General features: G+C 40.7%; 1 long non-coding RNA gene across 9 annotated transcripts in view; it reads right to left on the bottom strand.

Annotated features, from left to right (window-relative positions):
- LOC121472214 overlaps positions 1-24,099 on the bottom strand; it is a 322,481-nt gene that overhangs the window by 69,227 nt on the left and 229,155 nt on the right. For 6 of the 9 annotated variants that reach the window (XR_005982807.1, XR_005982816.1, XR_005982801.1 and 3 more), the window contains one exon: positions 21,041-21,099. The exons of 2 other annotated variants lie outside the window; for them this stretch is intronic. This is a non-coding gene — a long non-coding RNA (uncharacterized LOC121472214). Of the gene's footprint in view, positions 1-13,608; positions 17,496-19,190; positions 19,821-21,040; positions 21,100-24,099 lie in introns of those variants that run through there. One more of the 9 variants, XR_005982802.1, reaches the window with a different exon arrangement.

The raw sequence follows: 24,099 nt of genomic DNA, 5'->3' as shown, positions 1-24,099 counted from the left end.
TCTTGCTCATGTTGCCTACTTTGTATTCATGGGAAGAGACTCACAGCTCTACAACTTATGAACCTGGGCAACTTATTTTCTCTGTGCCTTAGTTTTGTGTTGTTTTCTTTTTGTTAGTATAAAATGGGGTCATGTGAGCAAAATGGGTGAAGGGGAGTAGGAAGTACAGGCTTCCAGTTATAAAATGAGTAAGTCACAGAGATAAAATGCACAGCATAGACAATACAGTCAATGATGCTGTAATAGTGCTGTATGGTGACAGATAGTAGCTACACTTGTGGTGAGCATAGCTCACCTATAGAAGTTGAATCACTATGTTGTATGCTTGAAACTAATGTAACACTGTATGTCAACTATATTTCAATATAAGTGAATGAATGAATGAACAAAATGAGGTTATAATATTCACCTATTAAGTAACTGTGAGAATTAAATGAGTTAAAATATATAGATTGTTAAGAATTGTGCCTGAAACATAAGTACCCAGTCAATTTAGCCATTACTGCATTATCAATGTCATCATCAGCATCATCAGCATCACCACTTGTTCTAGGGAACAGAACTCAATCTGGTTTCTTCATTCCTCCAGTGGAGAAGTCAATGCAATGTAGTTACCACCCACAGCATCATCTATCAAAAAAGATCTGAGAATTTTTATCCCAAACACCACACCAATAATTTGTATTCTAATTCTACTGTGAGGTGAGCATTTGACTAGACACAAAATACAAAAATAAATAATAATCATTGTCCTAACCCTGATATCCTCACAATGTATGAAGGCAGGCAGGAGTATATGAGTATGTAGCATATATGGAGGAAGTGAAGGAGCACATCACTGGATAAGGAACAATAGCAAAGCAATGGCCTCAGGCGCACTTGGGAAATAATGGTAATTTGTTTTTTGAGGAGCTCTCAGGCTCAGACCTTAATATATTTCAGCCCAGTACCCAAATAAGAAAACTACTGTGTGAGCAGGAACCAGGCTTTGCTCCAGCAAAGATTATTCACTTTCCTGGGTCTGCCTGCCTCAACACCATGTCTTCCAGGGAGTCTTCACAGGGCCTGCAGCAAGAGAGGATGATGAAGCACCTCACCAAAATGCAACTAACAGGAGGCATGTTTCCCTATGTCTTAGTCAATTCAGATGGTTGATTCATATCACACTAGGAATACCTTTTAATCAAGGTTTCAGGTTTGATATCACTATTCCTCTGAGGGGCATTTGCAAATGTGAGTGTTTTTTGGTTGTCATAGTGATGAGAGAATGCTTTTGACAATCAGTGAGCAGATGCTAAGGATGTTAAATGTCCTATTAATGCTCAGGAGAGTCAGGCACAATTGAAGTCCATACCAAAATGCCAAGGGGAACCCTCCTGAGAAAACCAAATGATTCATTATTATTCCTGTTCAAATAGAGCATAAGCAAAATCTGCCCTGGGCAGCATAACAAATGAATTCTGATAAACCATCATTAGTTAATACTTGACTCCAGCCCCAAACACCATTTGTCAGAAAGCAGTTGAACTGAATTTTTAGTTGAGTTGTATAGGTGGTGGCAACAGTGGCATTGGTTCAAGATGACTCTCTATAACTTCATTTGAATAAGTACACATGATTTCAAAGTTTCTCCTAGCGACTCAAATGTCCCCTTTACATGGAGATGCCACCAAAATCTTAGTGTGCATTAGTTCCTATCCTGAGTGCTGGGTTATATGTTAATAGTCCAGATAGATGAGATTGATGTTCTTACCAGGCTCCCATTCCAGAAAGGGAAGACAAACAATAAACTAGTAGATTATGAATAATATAACTTCAGGTGAAGAGAATGGCCACACATGTAATAAATCTTTCTGGCTATGATAGAATACTGTGGGGCAGGGAGCCTTACATGGAACAGTTAGAAACAGCCTCCCTTAGAAGGTGTCACTGAAACTGAACTCACCATGTGAAGATGGATGGTGGGTAGAGCATCCCAGGCAGAGATAATAGCAAGAACAAAGGTCCTTTGGGTAAGATGAAGCAGGCATGCTTCAGGAAGAAAAAGAATCCAATGTGGTTGAGCAAGGGGGAAGAGAATACAACATCAAGTTCAAAGGGAAGTTGGGAACAGTCCAAAATGGTCATCATATACCATAGAGAGATGTCTGGATCGTATTCAAGGTGCAGTGAGAAGCCATGCGAGAAATGTTTGCAATGTGAGACAGTGGATTGGAAGGCATAAGCGTAGAAGCAGGGATACCAGTTAAAAAAAGCTGTCAAACAAAATTTTTGATTAAATGCCTCCTATAATCCATTTCATCTTTAAAATTCTATCTTTGATCCAATGGTATCATAAGAGGTGATGAATACAAGACAGAGCCTAGAAAACAAGAGTCTTGGTATAATATGACCACCTAAGGCCCATTTGCCAGCAGGATCTTTTTTCCACCAAAGATATCAATTCTCCAGAGAGACCACAAGGGGCCTGTACTTTTCTGTCCTCATCCTCCACAATCTCGACAGAGCTCTATAAAAAGGAACCCACAGTGGTACTAGTATATACTTGTAATGGTTTAAACCCAGAAGGGCTCTACATTTTGTTTTAACCACAAATATTTCTAATTGCCTACATTGGACATAAAATGTAGAAGATACTGATTTTTTTCCATTGTGATTGTTAAGCAATTTGCTTTTTTCAAAGTTTTCCCTTAATGGTAACTTTGAACAAGACATACATTTAATAAATGCACTGTCCCCCTCCCCCAATAGCAGATGATCCACATTCACCAAGAAACAGCATCTGGCAACCATTATTGCACTGGGTTTGCAGCTGCTCATAGAGGAGTTAAAAGGACTATGAGAGAGGACATGGAAATCAATTTTTAACTCTTATTTTAATTATTGGTTGCTTTGGTTTAATACTCAGTTACTTTTCATAAACATCTTGCATTAGGTAGGCAGCAGATCTTTCCCTGATTAAAGGGCCCAACTTCTTAATTCATGTTTCCACCCAAATGACCGGCTTCCATGCCAAACAGAACTCGGCTTCCTCAGGGTACCTGCCTAAGCTTAGAACTTTCTTCCATGTGGATATTTGGTTATTCTGGAGGGAGACATTCAAACCCCTCCACCTGCATCCCATGAGCTCCCATCACATAGCAAAGCAGACTTCCCTGGAACAAACTGCCTCCTGTAGACACCAAAGTGATCATTGCTGCTTGCTACATAGCTATGCTATTAGTAAGAAACTCTAAAGAAATTCTTCAATGGGGATCCCTGGGTGGCGCAGCGGTTTAGCGCCTGCCTTTGGCCCAGGTCACGATCCTGGAGACCCAGGATCGAATCCCACGTCGGGCTCCTGGTGCATGGAGCCTGTTTCTCCCTCTGCCTATGTCTCTGCCTCTCTCTCTGTGACTATCATAAATAAATAAATAAATAAATAAATAAATAAATAAATAAAAGAAATTCTTCAATGCTGACATTTGCCTAAGAAAAGAAATAAGACTTAAATTTTGACTTCTGCACTCATTCAAAAATATGCATTGAGATTTTACATATAACCCTGCAATGAGAAAGAACTGAATCCTGAAACAAAATAAAAACAAGAAAGGAATTGGCTATACCACGGCCAGCAGCAGCTCTCTGTCCCCCATGTCCATCATGACACTGCTATATCCCGCTTTCCCAACTGCACTTGTAGCTAATGGTGACCTTATAACCCAGTGTGGCCAAAGGGACATAAAAGAAAAATGTGCCCTGATGTTTTTACTTTCCTAATAAAAAGTAACAGACACAGTTAGTGTCTTCCTGGTCCTATCCTCCTGCTTCATGCTTGGAACTCCAAGATGGACGTAGCTTCAACTGCCCTGTGACCATGAGGGAAAGAACCACTTTCCTCAGAGGACAACAGAGAAGCCAGCCTAAAACCCTGATAATGTGAAGCAGCTCAACAAGGACCAGCAATTACCTGCCTCTGCACTTGTTGTGTAGGAAAATAAAGTCCTATTTGATGTGAGCCATTTTAGTTAGGTTATTGTATCTAACATACTTTTGTTCCACATCATCAGCCATGGATGCCAGGAAGATCCAGAACTTCTTTCTTCTCAGGATCCAGCCTGACATTTCCGTAGAATGTTATAACTTATAGGCCAACATCTACTGTTTCTTGGCACTCAACCCTGATATTGCTTGTGACAAGTCTTGATTAGACATTGCATTGGTCAGGGTCCAGTTAAGAAACAAGAACCCATGTAAGGGAGTTTGTTAAGAAGGATTTACATCAGGAAGTAGTTCCAAGGGCATGGGTATTGCTGAAAAACCTGACCCATATGGTGAGAAAATGTGGTCAGTAGCCAAGCTGGATGCCACACCAGGCCCAGGGCTGGAGAGACCCAGGAAAGGGAGCCAGGGCTGCTCAATAGAAAGTAGCACCATGGAGGAAGCTCTCAGTGGAAGCTGATACCATAAAGGGGATATCTATCGTGAAGGATCTGGAACTGTGGACAGAACACAACCAGGGCCTCAGTTGTCATCTGAAAGAAAGAGAGAATAAAAATCCAGACTTCATCCTTCTTCCTACATTTCAGTCACCCTCCAAGGCTTCTATTGGCTGAACCGCCCTGAAGACAGCTAACAAGGGAGCCTAAGTAAGGTAGTCATGGGGAGCCAGCCCCTCAGAGGACAGAGCAGAGTGGGAAGGGCAGAGCATGAATTTGAAAACAAACAGCTGATGACCAGGACTGCCTTTTGCAGCTATGAATAGTGAAGTATGCATAATAATACCTCAATGACTTCTTTACCCAAAGATTTTTTGTACCCCCCATTCTCCAGTGAACTTACAATCATCATAAAATTCTCAGGACACAAGATGCCAGGGGTGGGTGTTTCCCTGACAGAAAAACATGCACTTTTCTTAATATTTCGAGTGTAAAAGCACAAGGAAGTTGCGTTCTAAGCAACTGCAGGATTGAATTGCAGAACAAAGCAAAAAAGAGCAAATGACCTAGGAGTATAATTGCCATCCTAATAGCCGTTTTGATTATACTGAAATCATAAGGAAAGAATTCCCCCTCAGCCTGACTCCAAGATTATGCTCTTCTCTGAACACAAGAAAGACCTGATCCCCATGCTTTCTACCTCAGCGGAGAAGGAAGGGAGGCAGAGAAGGGGCAGGAATTTCAACATCACTATCCGCAGAACATTTAGCATTACAAATGATAGAGCTGAAAAAAAGCTCACATGAAGGATGATTATAGTGGTAAGTATCTTGAAATCCATAAAGCACTTACAGAAGTAGAACCAATAGATGGATAGATAGATGGATAGGTAGGTAGATAGATAGATGAGTACATACATACATAGATGCATAGATACGTAGATATAGGTGCACATATAAATGTATTCTATCCTCCCATTTAATTTTGTGATCTTGCATATAAGGCAAATTATAATATCTCGGTCTCTGAAAAATGGACATTCTACTTCAGTTTGAATACATGCCATTACATAATGCTCAGTGGTAGTCACATGGCTCTGATTGCTAGAAAGCCAAGAGTCTTCCTCACATTTTCCTCTACCCTGTGGTGCTACTCTTGTCCTCCTTCCTCCACTTGATCCTCATCAAAGTAGATAAAACCAGCTACTTTGCTGCCTCAGCTCCAAGCTAAAGTAGCTCATTCTCCTCAAACAGAGCTGCTCTTCTAATAACCTCTCAGACTTTTTCCTTAACAATGCCCTTCTTAAAAGGCACCGAGGACTAGACTCAATTATGTAGTTGTTGGTATTTAGTACAGAGTGAGACTCACTTCTTATCTGAATAGCTCTTTTTTTTTTAAGATTCTATTTATTTATTCATGAGATACACAGAGAGAGGGGGAGAGACATGGGCAGAGCGAGAAGCAGGCTCCCTGTGGAGAGCCCGATGTGGGACTCCATCCTGGGACCTGGACATTGCACCCTGAGCTAAAGGCAGACACTCAACCACTGAGCCACCTGGGATCCCTGTATTGACTCTTATCATACCTGGTTATTTTCCACAGGAACTAAAGGAACGCTCAAGCACTTAAGAGTGCTTGAATATAGATTGCATTCAGCAAGCACAGTCTGTTAATCATGTCATTTTTATATTATCTTATGTATTATCATGGCCTATTATTATTTTTATCACTGCTCTCAAGAGAAGTGCAATCATGTGGTAGCTATGCTATTGGTTTTTGAATACAAATATATAATTGTTCATTATTAAATTTTAGCACATGGTTTTGGCTCCTTTTTCTAGCCTGCCATTTCAATATTTACTCCCATTTTAGACTTGTGCAACATTCCAGCTCTGTGTTTGCCACAGATCTGATCTAAGGTCTTCAATGGTTTCATAGCCACAGCAGAGACAGAGCCTCTAGTACCACTGTCCACTTCTCTCTTGGCTGCCATTGATTCATTAGTCAACCCTCTTTGGGAGCAATTGTTAAAGCAATATCAATAGAACAAGATAAACAATCATTTATTCACATTTCTCCATATTGTACATGAAGAAATCTGCAGGGATTTGCTAGCTCGGGGATCAAGCCAGTTTTTGATAGCTGCAGGAATACTATCATAGTGAATTACACAATGGCTGAGTAGTTGAGATCCTATTTGGAAAACAGTTCTATCAAATGAAATTAAGAAAATGGTATTAACCGCACTATTAAAAAATTGAGTTTAATTTTGTGAAAGCTATTTAAATTAAATTCTGGATTCCAGTTATTTATTGTTAGCCATTCTGTTTACAAGTTTGCCTTTCTGTTTATAAGCTTAATTGGCTAAACTAGAATTTTTCCAGGAGTATATCAATATTTTTCTTTTCAATATGAGGACATTTTTTCCTATCTTAGGTAGTCTGATACTTCTTCCATTTTGCATTTGCCAAAATTTGCAAAGAGGAAGCCAAGGAATTCAGTATCTCTGCAAAGTTAAGAACAGGGATTTCTATATATGGAACGCAAGGGTGGTTTAAGACGAACACTATTCCTAACAAGGTAATATATGATATATCACTGAGATAATCCTAACATGATGAAACTACTTAACTTACCATGTACTGGAAAGTCATTTTTTAAATGATCATCCATGTTGATAGAAATTTCTAGGTTTTTTCCCCAAACTGCTAACAAAATTATTTTCCTAAGCAAATGCTCAGTGGCTTTACAAGATACAAGTTTCTAGTTTGAAATTCCAGAACGGATTTCATTAGTTGGTTGCCATTTGGCCACACTCATAGCAAGATTTATAGGTGACAAAAAACGCAGTTGCAAGGAGTTGGTGCTGAATGTAGGTTTATTATTTAATTCCAAGCTCTTCAAGGCACAGATGTGTGGCAATTTGACTGGAGCACAAAGAGAGGAAATTATAATATACCAATTCCCTGGCTATCTTATATCAAAATGAAGCAGCAAATTGTGAGGGTTCTTTATGCAATTATGGAAATTTATTTAATCATCCTGGACTTGTTTTTATTATAAAAATTGAATTGCACCATTTTAAGATAGTAATCTTTACCTGCCATTTCTCAGAGGAAAGCACAGGATCATGAGCCTCTTTGGGGGTCAGTCTGAGTTGTCATGTTTTGATCTCTTAAATGAGGAAGACAACAGCAAAAGATATTTACATCTTCAGTCTCTTCAGGTGGGTTCACATTGCACCCAGATTAGTAAAAAAAAAGTCATAAAAATAATGTTTATGGATAATTTTATACTTCCATGATCCAAATTTAGCATAAGAGGAAAATTAACAACAGCTACCTTGTAACAAGCACTTGTGTGATGTCTCATTTAATCCCCGCAAAAACCTAATAAGGTAGATATTTATGACTACCTTGGCATATAGGCAAGGAGGCTGAAGCTTGGGGAAACACAGTAACTCTTCATGGGCTGTGATGTAACCACCCAACCTAATGTCAAAACCTAGTTGTTTAACCTTTGTATTATGTTGCTTCCTAAAGACCTGATCAAGTCACCAGGCATGACAAGGAACTTGATAATATATCTACTTAGTAGAAAGAGAGGAGATAATGGGTGTGTGGGGGGGGGGGGGGGGATCTAGGAGAAGCCATTATGTGACTTCATTAAGGCAGTGACAGAGGTCTTCTTGAGGCTTTACAAGTTCTGGTGGGACTGGAGACCACTCTCCACATTCCAGCAGGAGAAATTATTATTGGAAAATCTTGCCCACCACTTGATGCTAAGACATAGGAGGTGTCATTGACAAAACTTGCCCTGAAATTGAGTTTGATGTTGAAAGTCTGTCATTAAGGACTCGGCTCACTGGTTGTTGCAGTCATTGGGTTTAGATTTACTCCACACTTAGGAGTTACATTTTTATTTCAAGGAAAGTCCTGTCTGCATTCTGAAGAGAACTCATTCTGAGTTCACAGACCACACCTGCAAATACAAAATCCAGTTACTATCGGTCCTGGTATATTTTTACTTTATTTCCTGCAAGAATCTATTAGCAACATACCTACCATGTGCCAAGTGCAGACATACATAGCTCCTCCAGCTGCAGCTTATTCCTCCTGTACCTCAGTTTACCTCACAGTTGGCTCATGTTACCAACAGCAAAACCACTCCCAACTTTAATGTGGAATACTGTCAGACACAACCTCGTGATTTGCAGATGAGCTCATATGTTGCTCTCTAGCCCAAATCAGCACTTTCCCCATACCTCTCCTGTATGCCAGACTTTCATTTGGCTTTGGCTGTGAAGAATAATTAAGGTTTGGGAAAGGCAAGATGGTCTTGCCAACTCAGCCACTCTTGAGAGCAAGGATTCCCTAAGCTATTAGCACAGCCCAGAGGAGCAAGAGGTGTTGATCCAGCAACACCGAGGGAGGCCCTGGCCAGTGGCTTTCGGTCTCTTTTTTCCAAAAGCTGCAGTTACAGATTCCATGCAATACCATGGCAATCCAGTGCATATGGGGCTATGTACATGCTTGTGGTTATGTATGCACACATTCAGCAACTTGAGCATGCACACACACACACATGCCTACGAACTGAAACCCCACTTGTATTTGCTGTTCTATTTCATTTGTTAAAACATGTTGGCCAATGTATTAGTTGATGATGGCTGCTGTAACAAATTGCCAAAAACTTAGTGGCTTGATGCCACATAACTGTAGTATCTTATAGCTCTGAAAATCAGAATTCTAAAATCAGGTCTCAATGGGCTAAGGTCAAGGCATCAGCCGGGCTGGTTCTCTCTGGAGGCTCTGAAAGGAGAACCTATTTCCTTGCCCTTTCCAGCTTGCAGAGGTCACCTGAATTCCTTGACTCATGGCCCCTTCCTCACATATTTCCAACAACTTCTTAGTTATGCTGTCACATCTACTTCTTTGATCCTCTTGCCTCCCCCTTAAAAGAATGCCTGTAGTTACACTGGACCCACCTAGATAATCCAGAATAATCATCCTATCTGAAGACCATTAATCACATCTATAAAGTCCTTTTTACCATGTGAGGTAACATATACACAGGTTCTGGGGATTGGGATATGTACATCATTGGGGGAGGGGTGTTATTATTCAACCTAACACAGCCATGAACAATAAATTGATTTTTCATTAATGGGTCACACACAGCAGTGTGAAAATCAGTGGTCTAATGCATGTCAGCAGGCATCTGGGATGAAGGGGATCGGTGAGACTGTTACTTCCCTATAAGGACAAAGGGGAATGGGCATGTAGTGAGCATCCCAGGCCTGGCTTTACATATTACACCCAGCCTATCCTTTCCTTCTCTAGTCATTGCTCACTGTGAATTAGACACTATTATTCCCATTTTAAATATTTGAAGACAGCCTCATAAAGGCTAGATATCTGCCCTAAGACCACACAGCTAGAATGGGGCAGAGCCCATATTCAAACCTGAGCTCTGCACCTACTATGCCCATGTCCTTTCCACCACATCTGGTGGTGGTTTCTCTCATGAGTGCCTTCTTTGCCTCCCAAAGCCTGGCCTCAAGTCTTCACTCCAACCCACCAGCTCACCATGTAAGGAAGTGGTCTTCCCTGTTGGGGCTCCTTTCCTGGGAATTCTGGATGTCTGAAGCTGCCACCCTTTTATTCCATAGACTTCTCTATTTTAACACTAGTTCCCTGTCTCCTTGACACCAGCAGAAAGCATAGTACCTGCATGTTTTTATATAAGTTAGAGTCAACTAGCTTTTAACTCATTATCAATAACCCCCAAGACTGCAAAGCTGAAATTTAAGGCAGAAATGAGGTGAAGTTAAGCAGGAATTTAATACAGGAAGCTATGGAATTTTATCTCAAGGTTTATTTCTAGGCTTTCAAATGGACGTGGAGAAGAACATTCTGGCAATCCTTTTGAAAAACTTCTAAAGATTATTGACTGTTGAACAAAGTCGAGGCTAAGAGATAACCAATAAAATGGCATGTGGTACCTTAGACTACATTGTCAGGTCACCCCATGGGCTGTGTGGTTTGAGTGCTGAGGTGGAACTAAGGAACCATGTGCTCTAGCCCCAATTGACCATGTACCAGCTGTGTGACCTTGGACTTAGGGATTTAAACTCTGGCCTTCAGAGAGGAGATATGGTACAGAGGTTATAGCTGTGCTTTCTGCAGCCAGACCCAATTTGAGTTCCCAAACTCAAAGGGGCCCTGTTGAAATTTATTCATTAGCAAATCAATTGATTCCCATGGAAAAAAAAAATTGCCCTGCCTTTTTCATGTGGCTCCCTGATGTAAAGAGAAATCTAAAGCAGGATGTATGTCAAAGAAGTAGTCATGGTTTAAAGTGTGACAGAGTCCCCTCTGGAGACTGCTGACATGGCACTGCACCTGCCCCCACCACCCCACGAGATCATGATTCTTCAGAGTCTTTGATCATATCAACACACCCCTATGCAAGTCTATTTCTCACTCTTAAGAATTATGCTTCATGAGATGAAAACTGTTTGTTTTCCAAAAATTTGAAATCAAACCAAAAAACTTTACATGTCAAAAAACAAAGATATGCTGTAGGAGAGCACAAAGAAACCCAAGAAGCCAGCAGCATGGCACAAATCATTTATGTGAATAAGGTCTGGCCAATAGTAGGTGCTAAACAGATTTTTGTTAAATGGGTGAGCTTACAATATGAGAGGCCCTGCTAGCCAAGAGATCAAAGGTTTCCAGCTAGAAAAAGTCATGGACACATCATGGAATAAAAGGAGGGTGGTTATGGGCCCTGATATGATTTCACTGGGAAGTACACAGCCTTTTGGGCAGTTTTTGAAAAGAAATTAAAAATAATGAAGAAACTAGAAACAGCTCTTCCAGCTTCAGTAAAGCCCAGTCATCTTCCCCCAACAGGCAATGAAGAGAGTGGGAAGGAGAGAAAGATGGAATATACCCATCAAAGGATCACCCTGGAGTGTTTGGCTGCCTACAACATGGTGTAAAGGTTTCAGGTTCCTTAAATAAATGGAGTAGAAAAGCATTCAACCTCCTCTCCATACTGCTTTTCTAGCCTGTATTCCCAGGATAGTATATGAATAACTGGACAATGAAAAAGAAAGAAACTAGGTTAAGCTACTGGAGAACCCAGAAGGGTTAATCAAGAAGGAAAAAAGTCTTGCTTTCGTCTTATTTTAGAAGGAAAGAGAGTTGAGAGCTGAAAGGGGGGTGGGGGGAGAAGGAAAGAGTGTTATTTCATCCTAGAAACAAAACTCATAGAAATGGGATAAAGAGGGGAAAACTGAGTGATAGCTTGGAAATTTGCTAATAATGAGAAGTCTATTTCCCTAGAGGCAACCCATCATCTCAGAGCAGACTGGACTATGCTTGGGATGCTGTTTCTTAGAGAACCGGTTCTTCCCTCAGCTCGTTTCAATGACAATGAGCATTTCTAGTTGAGTGCGAGAAGACATGAAGGGCATCTTTTATTTTCCTAAGAGGAAATTGAACCTATGCATTGTAAGACTTCAGCATGTGCCTGTGTATGAAAAAATATGAGCCAAATGCTTTTGAAGAGAAACAGAAGTATGCTGCCCTTGTGACAGAGAAGTGTCCAAGAACAAAGACAGAGGTACTCTGGCATGCCATTCCTACCCTACGGATTCTTTGTTGTGATACATTTTATGACCAACTTTAAAGACATTGACCTGTTGATCTCGTTCTGGTTTTCATTCGCTACATCCTTCTTAACAGAAGAAAAAGTCCCTTAGGATAAGCAGGATTTTCATTTCTGGAAAAAAAAAAAAAAAAGCACTACACAGAGCCACAGTTTCCTAACAGTCCTTCTCCTGCCATGTGTATAAAAAGGGGGAAATGGCATCATGCAACGAAGTTGAGAGTATGGCAAGAGTCCCACCCATGCTTTGTCCCGTGGGTGGAATTAGAAATCAAATCCATAAAGACACCTCAAGTAGCCTTCCCAGATGCCCTCCACTCTGCTAAAGGCTGAATTATGTTTAAGAAATCATTCTTCCAGTGAACAAAATTTCTAATTAACACTGAAAATGCGTGGTTGCTAAGTTTGTGGTGAAGACAGGCCATCTCCTCATTCTTCTTAGCTGGAGCTTGATGAAGCTATGAGAGGGGGATAGGATAATTGCTCACGGTGGGGCACGGTGTTTTCTCCTGCACAAACATATAATTAGGCTGTCTTAACCTCATGGTTTAGCAATAAACACCACTTCACAGACTAATTTACAGTCAAGAGTCACAAGAAGGCTATGGAATAAAGTCTCAATGCCACAGGCCCTGCAGTTCAGTGAACAGAGAGCAGCCTCACTATTTCAAGTCAGCAAAAATCCTTTTGCACTTACCACAAACTAAAATGAGATTGAAAATAAGGGCTATGCATTCAAAACATTGAACACACCAGCTAATAAAAAATACATTTGTGACTGGTCATAAAAATAGAGAATGTAATGGGCTCTACCCTAGAAATATCTTTTAGTTACAATATTTGGGAAGACAGAGGTCTCCATAATATTGACTTTGCTAACACATCTACATTTTTCTGTCTACCATAATTACACGTCAGTTAGCGACACCTCACTTCTAAAGCTGCCAACAGGCCTTGATTCAAGCAGTGGGAGGTGTGCTGGCTGCAGCCCGGCACCAGATAATATTTGCCTGGCAAATGCCGTTGGCTTGGGTCAGTGGGAGGGGGTGGAGAGTGCTCTTATAAAGAGACAGCTCCTTCATGGCTGCATTATCCTTCCCATTGGCACCCCCAGGACTGGGGCGGGGGAAGGGTTCTGGAGAGATGTGGGAGTTCTTCAATTGCCTACTTTGCATTTTTTAAGCATGGTACACAACACAGATCCAGAGGTCACAGAAGCAGAGACACCCTTCTGTGGGAATTGTGTTTTCTTCTGCCCAAAGCTGATCATCTAGAGCCAGAGAGGCTGCAATTTGACACTGATTGGACATCAGGAAGAACTAGAGGAGGACTATGGGCCTGGGGTTGTTTTTAGACATGATGTATGTATTGGAGGGGGCGAGAAAGGAGCAGACACAGAGACAGAAAAGAGAGACCTGGAGAGCAGTCAACAAGACAAGAGATGAGACAAGCTGATAAATCATTTTATCTACAATCAAATCTGAATTATTTGTAGACTATTTTTCTCTGGTTCTCTACTCAAAGTATGATGAAATAAAATAGATAGTTCAGTCATTTTTTTTTTCAGTCTTCTTTCTTCATCTAGTCCTCTGTTTAGAGGAGATTTTTCAAGAACAAGTACCTTGCTTTTACTATCCTTAGTCCATAGGATCCAAAAGTGCCCAGTGTAGGTACACAGTCCTGCTCTGGTGAGTCAGTCAGTGGGAGAAAGCAAGCAAGCAAGCAAGCAAGCAAGAAAGAAAGACCTTGTTGAAAGACTGAGAAATAAATATGGTAATCTTATATTTTCAAGATGCATGGTAACTACAAAATCCCATTTTTATGCTTTTACTAATAAAGGAAATATGATGGATAAATTAATTCCAATAAGAATAATTCAGATAATATAATTCTTATTTTTCCTAGACAAGCATTGCATAAAGGACATTTAAAATATTAGTGATTATGAGTAACATACAAGAAAAGCTATTTTTACTTCAAAAATGTAATTCACCTCTCAAGTAAGATTTTTATGAAATAAACAAGACAACTTTAAATGGCTAACAATAACTACCTTGAGAACTACCTTGAGAAGCTGTGCAGGGTAAGGACATGAGTTTTCATGAGCATTTATTTAAATTTTTTGAAATTAGTAACTCAACATTTAAGGAAAAAAGTCAAATGGCACCAACTTTTAGTTTCCTCAAATTGATCCTTACTCAGATCTCTTTCAAAATCTCAGTACTAATTCTATAAATTCCTGATGATGTGCATGAGTACAAAAATTATAGTTGACACTTGAGGAAAGCAGAGCATAGTTGATATTGTAGAATTTTTAAGTCATACTCATTATGTAGATAATTCTACTTAAGTGTGTTTAATTCCTTAATATGCTTAGGGGCCTTTTTTAAAAATTAGGCTTCCTCATCTTTTAAACCAATTTTAAATGACTGAACAGTAGCAGGAACTGTGGTACTGAAATCGAAGATTTTAATAAAACTGATGGCTCAACAGTAACTAGATATTTTGTGTTCTCAATGTTGTTACAATTCCTTTATTTTTTAGCATTAAATCCTGCTTTGACTACCCGTGGTATTGCAGTTAATGGTATTTATCCGAAGATTAGTTATTGCTATTGAAAAACTTTCTAACCAGTTTCAATAAATGAGCTCCATTGTCAAAAAGATGTGTATTTTTATACATATATTATATGGTCCAAAGACTTCAATTTTATACTCAGGATCTTCAGTAATTTTTTATAAAATTTTTCTTTTGTCTTTAGGAAGAAAACCGTTTATGCATTTCTCTTGAAGTTTCTAGAGGAAACGACTGGAATGAAATACATCAAAATACTTTAAAAAGCAAGAAAGAAAAAAATCATTTCCGTAGAATGATCATTTTAACAAAAGATCAAACCCCAAATAAGAGACACATGAGTGCCCCGGTGACATGACATACCCTATTCACTTGCGTGTGCATGTTCACACGTGCGCACATGAACATCTTAGCAACAGCCTTCTAACAAGTAAGAAGTCAGAAAGGCACTTTAGAAACTTGTCAAGAATCATTCACACACCCTCCTCGGGTGAAACATGGCAATGGTTTTAAAGTGAACATGAGCACTGCACACAACCAGGGGGAAACGCTCGTAACAGTAAGCCACCGGTTCTCACAGACACCTTCAATTTAAGGCCCTGGCTCTGGAGCAGAGGGGAGAGCTAAAACCAATAATAATGCCAAGGGAGCGAACAGTCAGGTCGAAGTGCAAGGACAGTTCCTATTGTGTAAGAAAGGAGAATTTATCAAGGGAAGGAGCAACTTAGGAGCTTAATTATGAGTCTTTTAATGTCTTTTCATAATCAGTTAATAAATACCTTAACAATAAAATTGAATTTAAGCTTTTAATAGGCCATGTTGGCTTGAACCTAAACAAAGGAATTAGCAGCTCCAGGCATTGTGCAATAACTGCTCACCGTTTGGTGCCAGGAGAAACAAAGCATTTCGAGTGCATTTTTTTGTGCCTCACCATAATAAACGCTTGTAATATTCCCCCAATTTCTGGAGTGTAAGACGCAGATCTTATTTATCACAGTATGAGACACACCTGGCACGCGGATCAGGAAACAACTGTTTTACTTCATTTCTGTCATCACCTTGCAACAGATTTCTTTCACATTCCAATTTGGATGGGAGGACTTGACTTTCTCTCCATAAGTTCTCCATTAACAGCTTCACAGCAGAAGGCGCCATTGGTCCGTTTCCTCCTGCAGCCATTAATTACACAGAGCGGCCTGTTTTGACTCCGACTGAGGCCAACACCGAGTCACTGGCGTTCCCGGGCCTCGGAGCAAGAGCTGAGCCTCCATCCTGAGCCCCGTGTTCCCCGGGCTGGGGAGCCAATTGTCAGAATTCCTCACACGGGGGATGACGAACACAGTGTCAAGTCAGCAGCACAAATTACCAACTTCAACTCCCTTCAGTCACTTTTATTGATACGTGTTTGGTTTGAGGGAGGCCTCCGGGAAGGTTGTGTCCCTTCCACGCGCCCGCTGGGTGAAGGGCCTCTTGCCTTCTCTCCTTGGCTGGTTGCAGGCCCGCAGGTCGGGGCCTGGGCGTCTTGAGCTCCGTGAGCCCCGCGAACGACTATGCACTAATAAACCTTGAAAAGCTTGAATTACACTGGAACCCACAAAAATTTTCAAATTAAAAAGGCATATTTAGAGGCCCCCGTGGATAGTGATTTTATTTAGTTTAATTCCCTCTTGTGGCCAATTAGATAGACACCCCTACACACAGGCACACACTCCGGGAGGGAAAATGAGGGGGGGAAAGGAGTTTAACTTTGGTTTTGAGCAAAAAGGCAGGGGGGGGGGCAGTCTATCATTCCTACATAGACAGAAATTATTTTCCCGGCCGTTGTTCTGTAGAGAACAGGACTGTTAGAAATCAATGAAAGTGTACGCAAGATGGATTTTTATTTGGATTCGTTTTTTAAAACTGTACGCCCCACGTCTTCCTTATTCAGCCCTAGTGAATCGCCAAATTGAAGAATAAAACCTCCACCACCGCAACAGAGCGTATTTCTTTAGTTCTCTTCAATAATCTTTCGGTCAAAATGACTTCTTCTAAGAAGTCTTTGGGTGCCTGGCTGATAGTAGGTGTGTTTGTATTTGTTTTTTAATTAAGTGATCTGCACAACCTAAATGCATTTTTTAGGATCATCTATGCATTGAAGCTCATTTACCCCAACACAACTCAGGTCAACAACACAAGAGATATATGTGCTCCGAAGATTGCGCGTAGTGTCTCTCGTTGCTCACCGCTGCTCTTTCCATCAGAGTTTCTCATCTGGTGGCGGGCTCCATATGTACCATATGAAAAAGGAGTTAATAAAATGCACGTTGGAAATATAAAACAAGGTCAGGGGCGACAGTTTGGCTGAAGGCCTTTCTTTAAGTGTGGAAAACAAAAGAACAAGATTGTTTTAGCAGTTGCAGCTGTCGGGCGAGCTGCCTCGGTTGGGGAGTGGCAGCCGAAGTCCTTGCTACCTGTTTCATGTGTCCATCAGAATAACTGTTCTCTCCCTAACACAAAGACTCTGCACGGTAGGTGCCCCAAGTTTTGGAAAGTCTCAACAGGAAAAAGAGAAGAGAAAAATCCCCATTTTGCTCCCAAAGGGAGCTCTGAGGGGTGAAGGGATGAAACAGTGGGAGGTGTGGGGTCAGGCCCAGGGTTGGGGGCCTACATGTGACTTCAGATTCTAAAACCCCCATAGCTCTGTGTCTTCCTCGGAGCCAGCAGTGATGAATGGTGTTACTGTGTGTACTGTGAAAGCCACCCGGATTGGATGCAAGTCAGCAGTAGGTTTTTAAAAATAAGTACTTAATATTCTGTGGTTGGGCCCATCCAATGCCAACCAAGCTGGAGGAAAGAAAACAACATTGTCAGTCAGGCAGTTGCTTGTTCCACAAGACCTCAAACACAACACTTGACAGATTTGTTTTCTTAATGAATTGACTGGTTACTTTGGCATCACTTAAGAGCCACAAGGAAAACAGTGAAACTCAATCATAAGAACGTTATCATTTTAAAATGAAGATAAAAGGGAAAACACTTAATAATTATGTCACGGGACAAAGATATTAGCCAACAAAACGCATTAATATGTGAACATAAATCAGTTATCTGAGTAGCTGTGACCCAGTAAAAGAGAAGACTTTATAGTCTTGATAAAGAATGAGAAAACTAGGTCATCCAAACAGGACAAGCCAGGCTCCCAAAAAGGGACGGGTACTATGGTGGGGGCAGGGGAGCAGTGGGGACCCTGAAAACTAGATGGGCAACAAAGAGACATCATTCTGCACCCCAGTGGTTAATTCTATCTTCGGTTCCCCTTCTGCAATTGTGAAAAGGGAACAATAATCTCACCTTCCCAGATTCAGTTAACACTCGGTTTAGTGCCTGGCACAGAGTAAGTCAACTGAGGTTAGAATATGTGCTTTCTCTTCCCTTTCCTGCCTCCAGCCATTCCCTAGAGACACCTTAGCCAAAGTAAACCATCACTTAGCATGGTGCATTCCAGATCAAATTGTTATCTTAGGGAAATCTTCCCTGTTAATAGGATTTCCCTATGCTAGAAGTAGTGAAAGAATCTAGGCCAATGGGCCCAGAAATTCCACACAATGGAAAGAGCCTTCCACCCTGCCTTCTATCTTCCTTCCATTTCAAACTTCATAGTTCAGACATGACTTGTTTTAGCAAAAGAAAATTCATACCAAAAACCCCTCCTCTAGATACTCTCTACTGTAAGTGTGTTCTCAAACAGCAGCAGAAATATCACCCGGGAGCTTGTTACAAACACAGACACCTATAGCCACCTATTGAATCGGGTTCTGCAAGGATTCCCAGGTCATCACTATGCACATTACAGTTGGGGGATTTTTTTTTTTAAATACTAATACTGGGACCAAATCCTAGGCCAATTATGTCAGAATCTCTGGAGTTGAAAGCCAGGCATCGAGACTTTTTAAACTTATCCAGATGATTCTAATGTGCAGCCAAGTTTCAGAGCCACTGGTCAAGTCCCATTAGCAAAAATAAACCTTAAAAAAGAGGAAAATATTTAAACAAGAAATATAGGGTTGACAGGATTCCCCTTGAAATAGACCCATTGACAAAAGAGGTCTCCAAATTCATACTTAAAGACATCTACATTTCTAAAATCCTAGTCATTAAAGAAGGAGAACTAGCAAACATCTTCATATTTCAACTTTGGCCCTTATACACCTCTTGGGTAACCAGGTGCCCGGGTGGGCAGAACATTTATTGACATAAGTCACCGTGTTTATTGATGCTGCTCGTTTTCCACTGATTTTAGAACTCTGTAGGGGAGGTGTTGTGACTTTGAAAAGGCTATTTTTTTTTATAATCAAATAGTTTAACTTAAAGGTTTATGTAACATGCTGTACTATTAAACAGTAAATAAAAACCACTGATAAATCCCGGCTCCCCCACAGGTAGTTTGGCACATCCTTAATTATCTGGTTTATGAGCAAATTGCCAGCTCTGCTTTGGTTTTCAGCTTGTTAGATGCATGTGTGTACACACACTTCTTACCTGGCAACCTCTCAGCGGATTCAGCCTTTAAATGATGTTGCCAAAACCTCTTGCATGGGGCCAGCGGGAGGGAGGAGTTGTCGTAAGTCAAAGGGCTCAACTTTCAGGTTGGAGTTTTGCTTTTTTTGTTTTTGTTTGTAGTGAGGACTTAATCTGATGATTTTTTTTTTTTTAATTGTGAATACTCATATGGGCCCGGAAGAGGTTACCAATGACAGCTGACTGCATCAAAATAAATGTCCTTCTTATACTGATGGGTTTTGTTTAAGCTGAAATGCCTCTTTCCTGGCACCCCTATCGGTGCTCCATTCGACTTCCCCTGCTGGCTCACCATTGCCTTCCAGTGATTAAACAGACCTTCCAAAGAGGAATATTCTTCTCTATGCATGCATCATTTGAACTTAGGCTGAATAACATTCTTCAATGGCATTGGATGACTTTTGTTCATATTTTTATTGTTTTACAAACGGCTGCACTCAGTGAGTCTCCCAAGTGTTTACAATCATCTCTAATCCGAAAACTCCATGAAATCAATGTTTTTCTTCTGAGCCTTGGAGGCCCATAGCATCCTGAGAGTTCCTCCTGACGGGCTCCCCCTGGTGGCTGCACCAGGCCTCTCCTCTACTAGCCCTATGGGAAGATCAGAAACAAGTAGTGTGAGGCAGATGAGAGGAGGAAAATCATTGGGCTGTCCAGCCTGGGAGTTGGTCCTTGTTATAAAATGTCAAGAATTAGCCTCCTCGATATGAGAGATCTCATCTTTTTGGAGTCAAGTTCCAGGTCTTAGCACCCTTTACTGCCCAGACACCAGAGCACACATGGTATGTGCATTTATGGATGCCCCCTTTCCCAGGCCACAGGCTCAGGCTGTTTCAACAAACCATACCCAGTATTACAAACCATCGCAAACCCCTGCACCCGGTATCGATTAGACAATGTCTGGAGTTGGCAAACATTATTAATATATAGAATGCTATAGAGATTGATTGCTCCACTTTCATTTTTCTTCTTCCTGCGGGCCCCCTATAGGAGAAAGCCCTGCAGCTGTTCTGAATCCCATTGCCAGAAGCATATTATAGCTTGTTTTGATGTTTCACCAGCAAGTTCTGAGCCTTATACGGGCACAAGCCAATGAGAACATCCCAAGTTCCAACTAGAGGCCGAGACACAATCACCCTGTCAGGTGTTGTTAGTAAGTCGGGATCATAAAAGATAATAAAGTCTCTCCCATCTTTTATGACGGCACACCAAGATCAAACACTTTCCATAGCAGAGCACAAAGCCCCTAGGACCAGTTCTCCCTGACAGATGTTCATCTGCTATCTCGGTATTGACGTGTTACTTAACTTATTGATCCACAGAGGGAAGAAAATAGCAAGACCCCGGGAATCTGGGAAGATTCCGGGGGGAAGCTGCTTTTCATGGCTGAGAGCTCTAGAAGAAAGTGGAGACATGACGTCATGTTTTAGGAGCTGTTTGCATATTGCCCTTTAATTGTTTTTTTTTTTTTTCAAAGTTTAAACAAACAAACAAAACAGGTCAAAGACAAAGGAAGGAATTAGGCAAAAAAAAATAATAATATATATATATATATAAAACCCTTCATTGTTTTTCTTTTATTTGAATGGACAGTATACTTAGCAGTGACCAACATGGTTTATCATCCCTCATTAAGTTGCTGATGCCTTACCTGGTGCCCTCCATCCCAGGTACACAAAAACCTGGCTCACCCTAGACTTCATGGGATTATAAAGAATGGGGCACACTAAAAGCTCATCATGCAATGCTATGGCATTTGGTTTTTCTGCTTTAATCCATTGGGCACATACATTATCCTCCAGACTACTCACATTAAGGCAGACCTCTGACCGCATGTCTCCAGGTGGACAGTCTTGGAAGGTAGCCCTGCCTGCCAAAGGGAGGAAACATGCCAATTGGTTTTCAAGGCACTCCTTGGGGTCTCAACCAGCCTCACCAGTGCCCTAACCCAAGCAGATTAACTATTGATTCTTCATTCTTACCTCTGACTTTGCTCATGAAGTCCTTGGCCATCTCTACAAATAAAAATGCTTGAAAAATCAGGAAAAATCAGTCTGTCTTTCCTCTGATTACTTCTAGCCTTCTAGCTGTAATTCCCTTGTATATATGGTTCTCTCTCTCTGGGCTTTAAGAAATTTAAGTAAAGAACCAGATATTATGCATCTTTTTGCTTTACTCATCCTTTTTCTTTATATAACAAGTGATTGATAACTACTGTTCAGTGAATGAATGAATGAATGAAATATTCTGCTCATTTAGGAATCCCCTGCTCCAAAGCCCTCCTTGATTTTCTGTAGACTAAGAATAAAGTTCAAACCACTTGGAATTCCCTCCAAATTTGGCCCCAACATGTATTCGGAACTTATCCTAAATATCCCAGACAAAAATCCCTTGGCAAACCCATCCACTTACTGTCTCCCACCACATGCTGCTACCAACCTAGACTGCCTGCCCTCTCAACTGCCCTTCCCCACACACATCCTTTGGATTACAGACTCAGGTACAGCCAACCCCTCTACTCCCCGTGCAGCTTTCAACAGCACTCTTGACCTTCGGAGATCTATGAGGTCATATAACAGCTCATATCTGTCCCATACATACATCAACTAATCCTTGCAAAGCTTCAACACCATTATGAGCTAGTATTTGAAATTTGCATTTCTTAAATTTTGAAGGCATGAATGATATTCTCTTCATCTTTAAATTCACCACAGCCCCTAGCATTGTATCATCCCTTGTTCATAATCAAATATTATATCACTTTAAATACACTAAAGCAAAGTGTTAAGTTGTAGATTAAATCAAGCCAAAGGTTATTCCAAATCAAATGATTTCTCAGAAATGAATAATCAGTGCTTTTCTTTTCTAATCTATATAGGGGAGTGTTTTTCAAAATTTAATCATGACTCACTATAAGAAATCACAACTTCTCAAATATTTACCCATACTTTGTGTGATGCAATCTAATATTTTCCATTTTATTTCATTTTTTCAAAGTACTGATCATAGCCCACTAATGACTTTGTAACCTACAAATGGGACACAATCAGCTAATGAGCCAGTGTTTCAAACATTAATCTATAGGCTCCTAGACATTTCTAGTTAATGGATAGTCTCTAAAATCTTACAAGGATAGAGATGTATAGATTCTTTTTCCTGTCCAAAATGAATACTCAAACTCCTAGACTATATGATAAAACAGTAGCAAGGCACTTCAGTAGCTGTCATGGTGATGAGAAAAAAGGAAGTCCCAAGCTGAAGTGAAATAGCCATAGATGAATCAAATCTAAAGCTACACTATACAACCAGAAAAAATATTGCTTGCCATTGTCTTTAACTGATTGCTTAGGCAGTGAGGACATAGCGCCGGTGTGGCTGAGGTCTAAGGGCAATCAATTTTCCTATATTGTGTTTGTTTCACACCAAACCCCTTGCTTCTCTCAGTTTCTTGCAAATGTGCATCACTGGTCACTTGCAAAGAAATGTTTTAACTTACTGAAAAAAGTACTTTTATTATTGTTTTCTCTTAGCAATGGTTCTCAGTCAGGTATGATTTTGCCCCAGAGAACATTTGGCAATATGTGGAGACATTTTTAAGTTGTCATAACAGGGAGGGAAGGTTAGAGTGCTACTGGAGTCTAGTGGGTAGAGGCCAAGGATGCCGCTGAACATCCTACACTACACAGGACAGCTCCTCACTCCATGCGCGTGCGCAGGCGCACACACACACACACACACACACACTACAAAGAATCATCTAGCCCAAATGTCAATAATGCCATTGTTGAGAAACCCTGCTCTTAACATCTTTATGCAACTTGTTTCTTTATTAATTAGGTCTATATATATTAAAGTCCAACTATGCAACACAAAAATGGAAGAAAACCCACAACTATTACTCAGAGATCTTGCCCCACATCATCTCTGACTGTGTAACTTCAAATTAGACTCTGCCAGGAAAGATGAGACCTGGCTCTGAAAGGTTCCCATAATCTCCAACCAACCATGCTTATAGGGGGCCAACAAACTCGTAGCTTCACCACTTGCATCATCCAAATATCAGGACTCCCCAGATGTCAACAGTTGGGCATAGCTGCTGCCACCAGAAACCAATCAAGGAAATGCAGATGCTCTTCTAACATCTGTAAGAAATGTAATATTTGGATCCCTAATTCGAAAAATATCAGTAAGCTGAAAACATGTCCCTTTAAAAATGTTCCTTGCTGCAAAGTCCTTGGGTCATGTGTTCTGTCATTTTCATTGTGTCCAGGTGTTACCAGCTGTTTAGGAGTTTTCCACTACCTCTCTCCACAGTCACCCAAAATAAGTCAATAATGCATACATAGTATGCATTATTATTATATATGTGTACTAGGAGTCTCGGCTGCACCCCAGCTGGGACCTCTTCAGATTCAGAGATGTCTGTAGGGCTGGAACCTCAAGTTCTCAAGGGTACTTTCTACATGACAGACCAAGACACTTCTTCAACAAGAATTCCAGGATTTCTGTCATAGCTCACCAAATGATTTCCTTATGGCCAGTCTCTCTATTCTAACCCATATTCAATCACCAGATTGATTTTTCTACATACTACTTATTATGTGACTTCTTTACCCAAAATCCCCCATGCCTTCTGCTTTTCATAGGAGGACTCCAAACATGTCTTTCCCTAGCATTGTCTTCAAACTTACCTTGTGTGCTACACCCTCTCACTTATCCTTTTCCTCTTGTCTGACTGGGTTTGCCCAAGTTTATTTCTTATCTTGGCCTCCATGCATACTGACTTTTGCACACAGAAAGCCTCTGGTGTCAATCAGAGACCCAGCAGGTGGCAGGATGATGGCACTCAGAAGCATTAGCAAATGAAAGG

Source organism: Vulpes lagopus, chromosome 1 (assembly GCF_018345385.1).
Source record: "Vulpes lagopus strain Blue_001 chromosome 1, ASM1834538v1, whole genome shotgun sequence".
NCBI classification, from domain to species: domain Eukaryota; kingdom Metazoa; phylum Chordata; class Mammalia; order Carnivora; family Canidae; genus Vulpes; species Vulpes lagopus.
The sequence above is the reverse complement of the archived record's forward strand: the minus strand, read 5'-3'. Positions and strand labels throughout refer to the sequence as shown.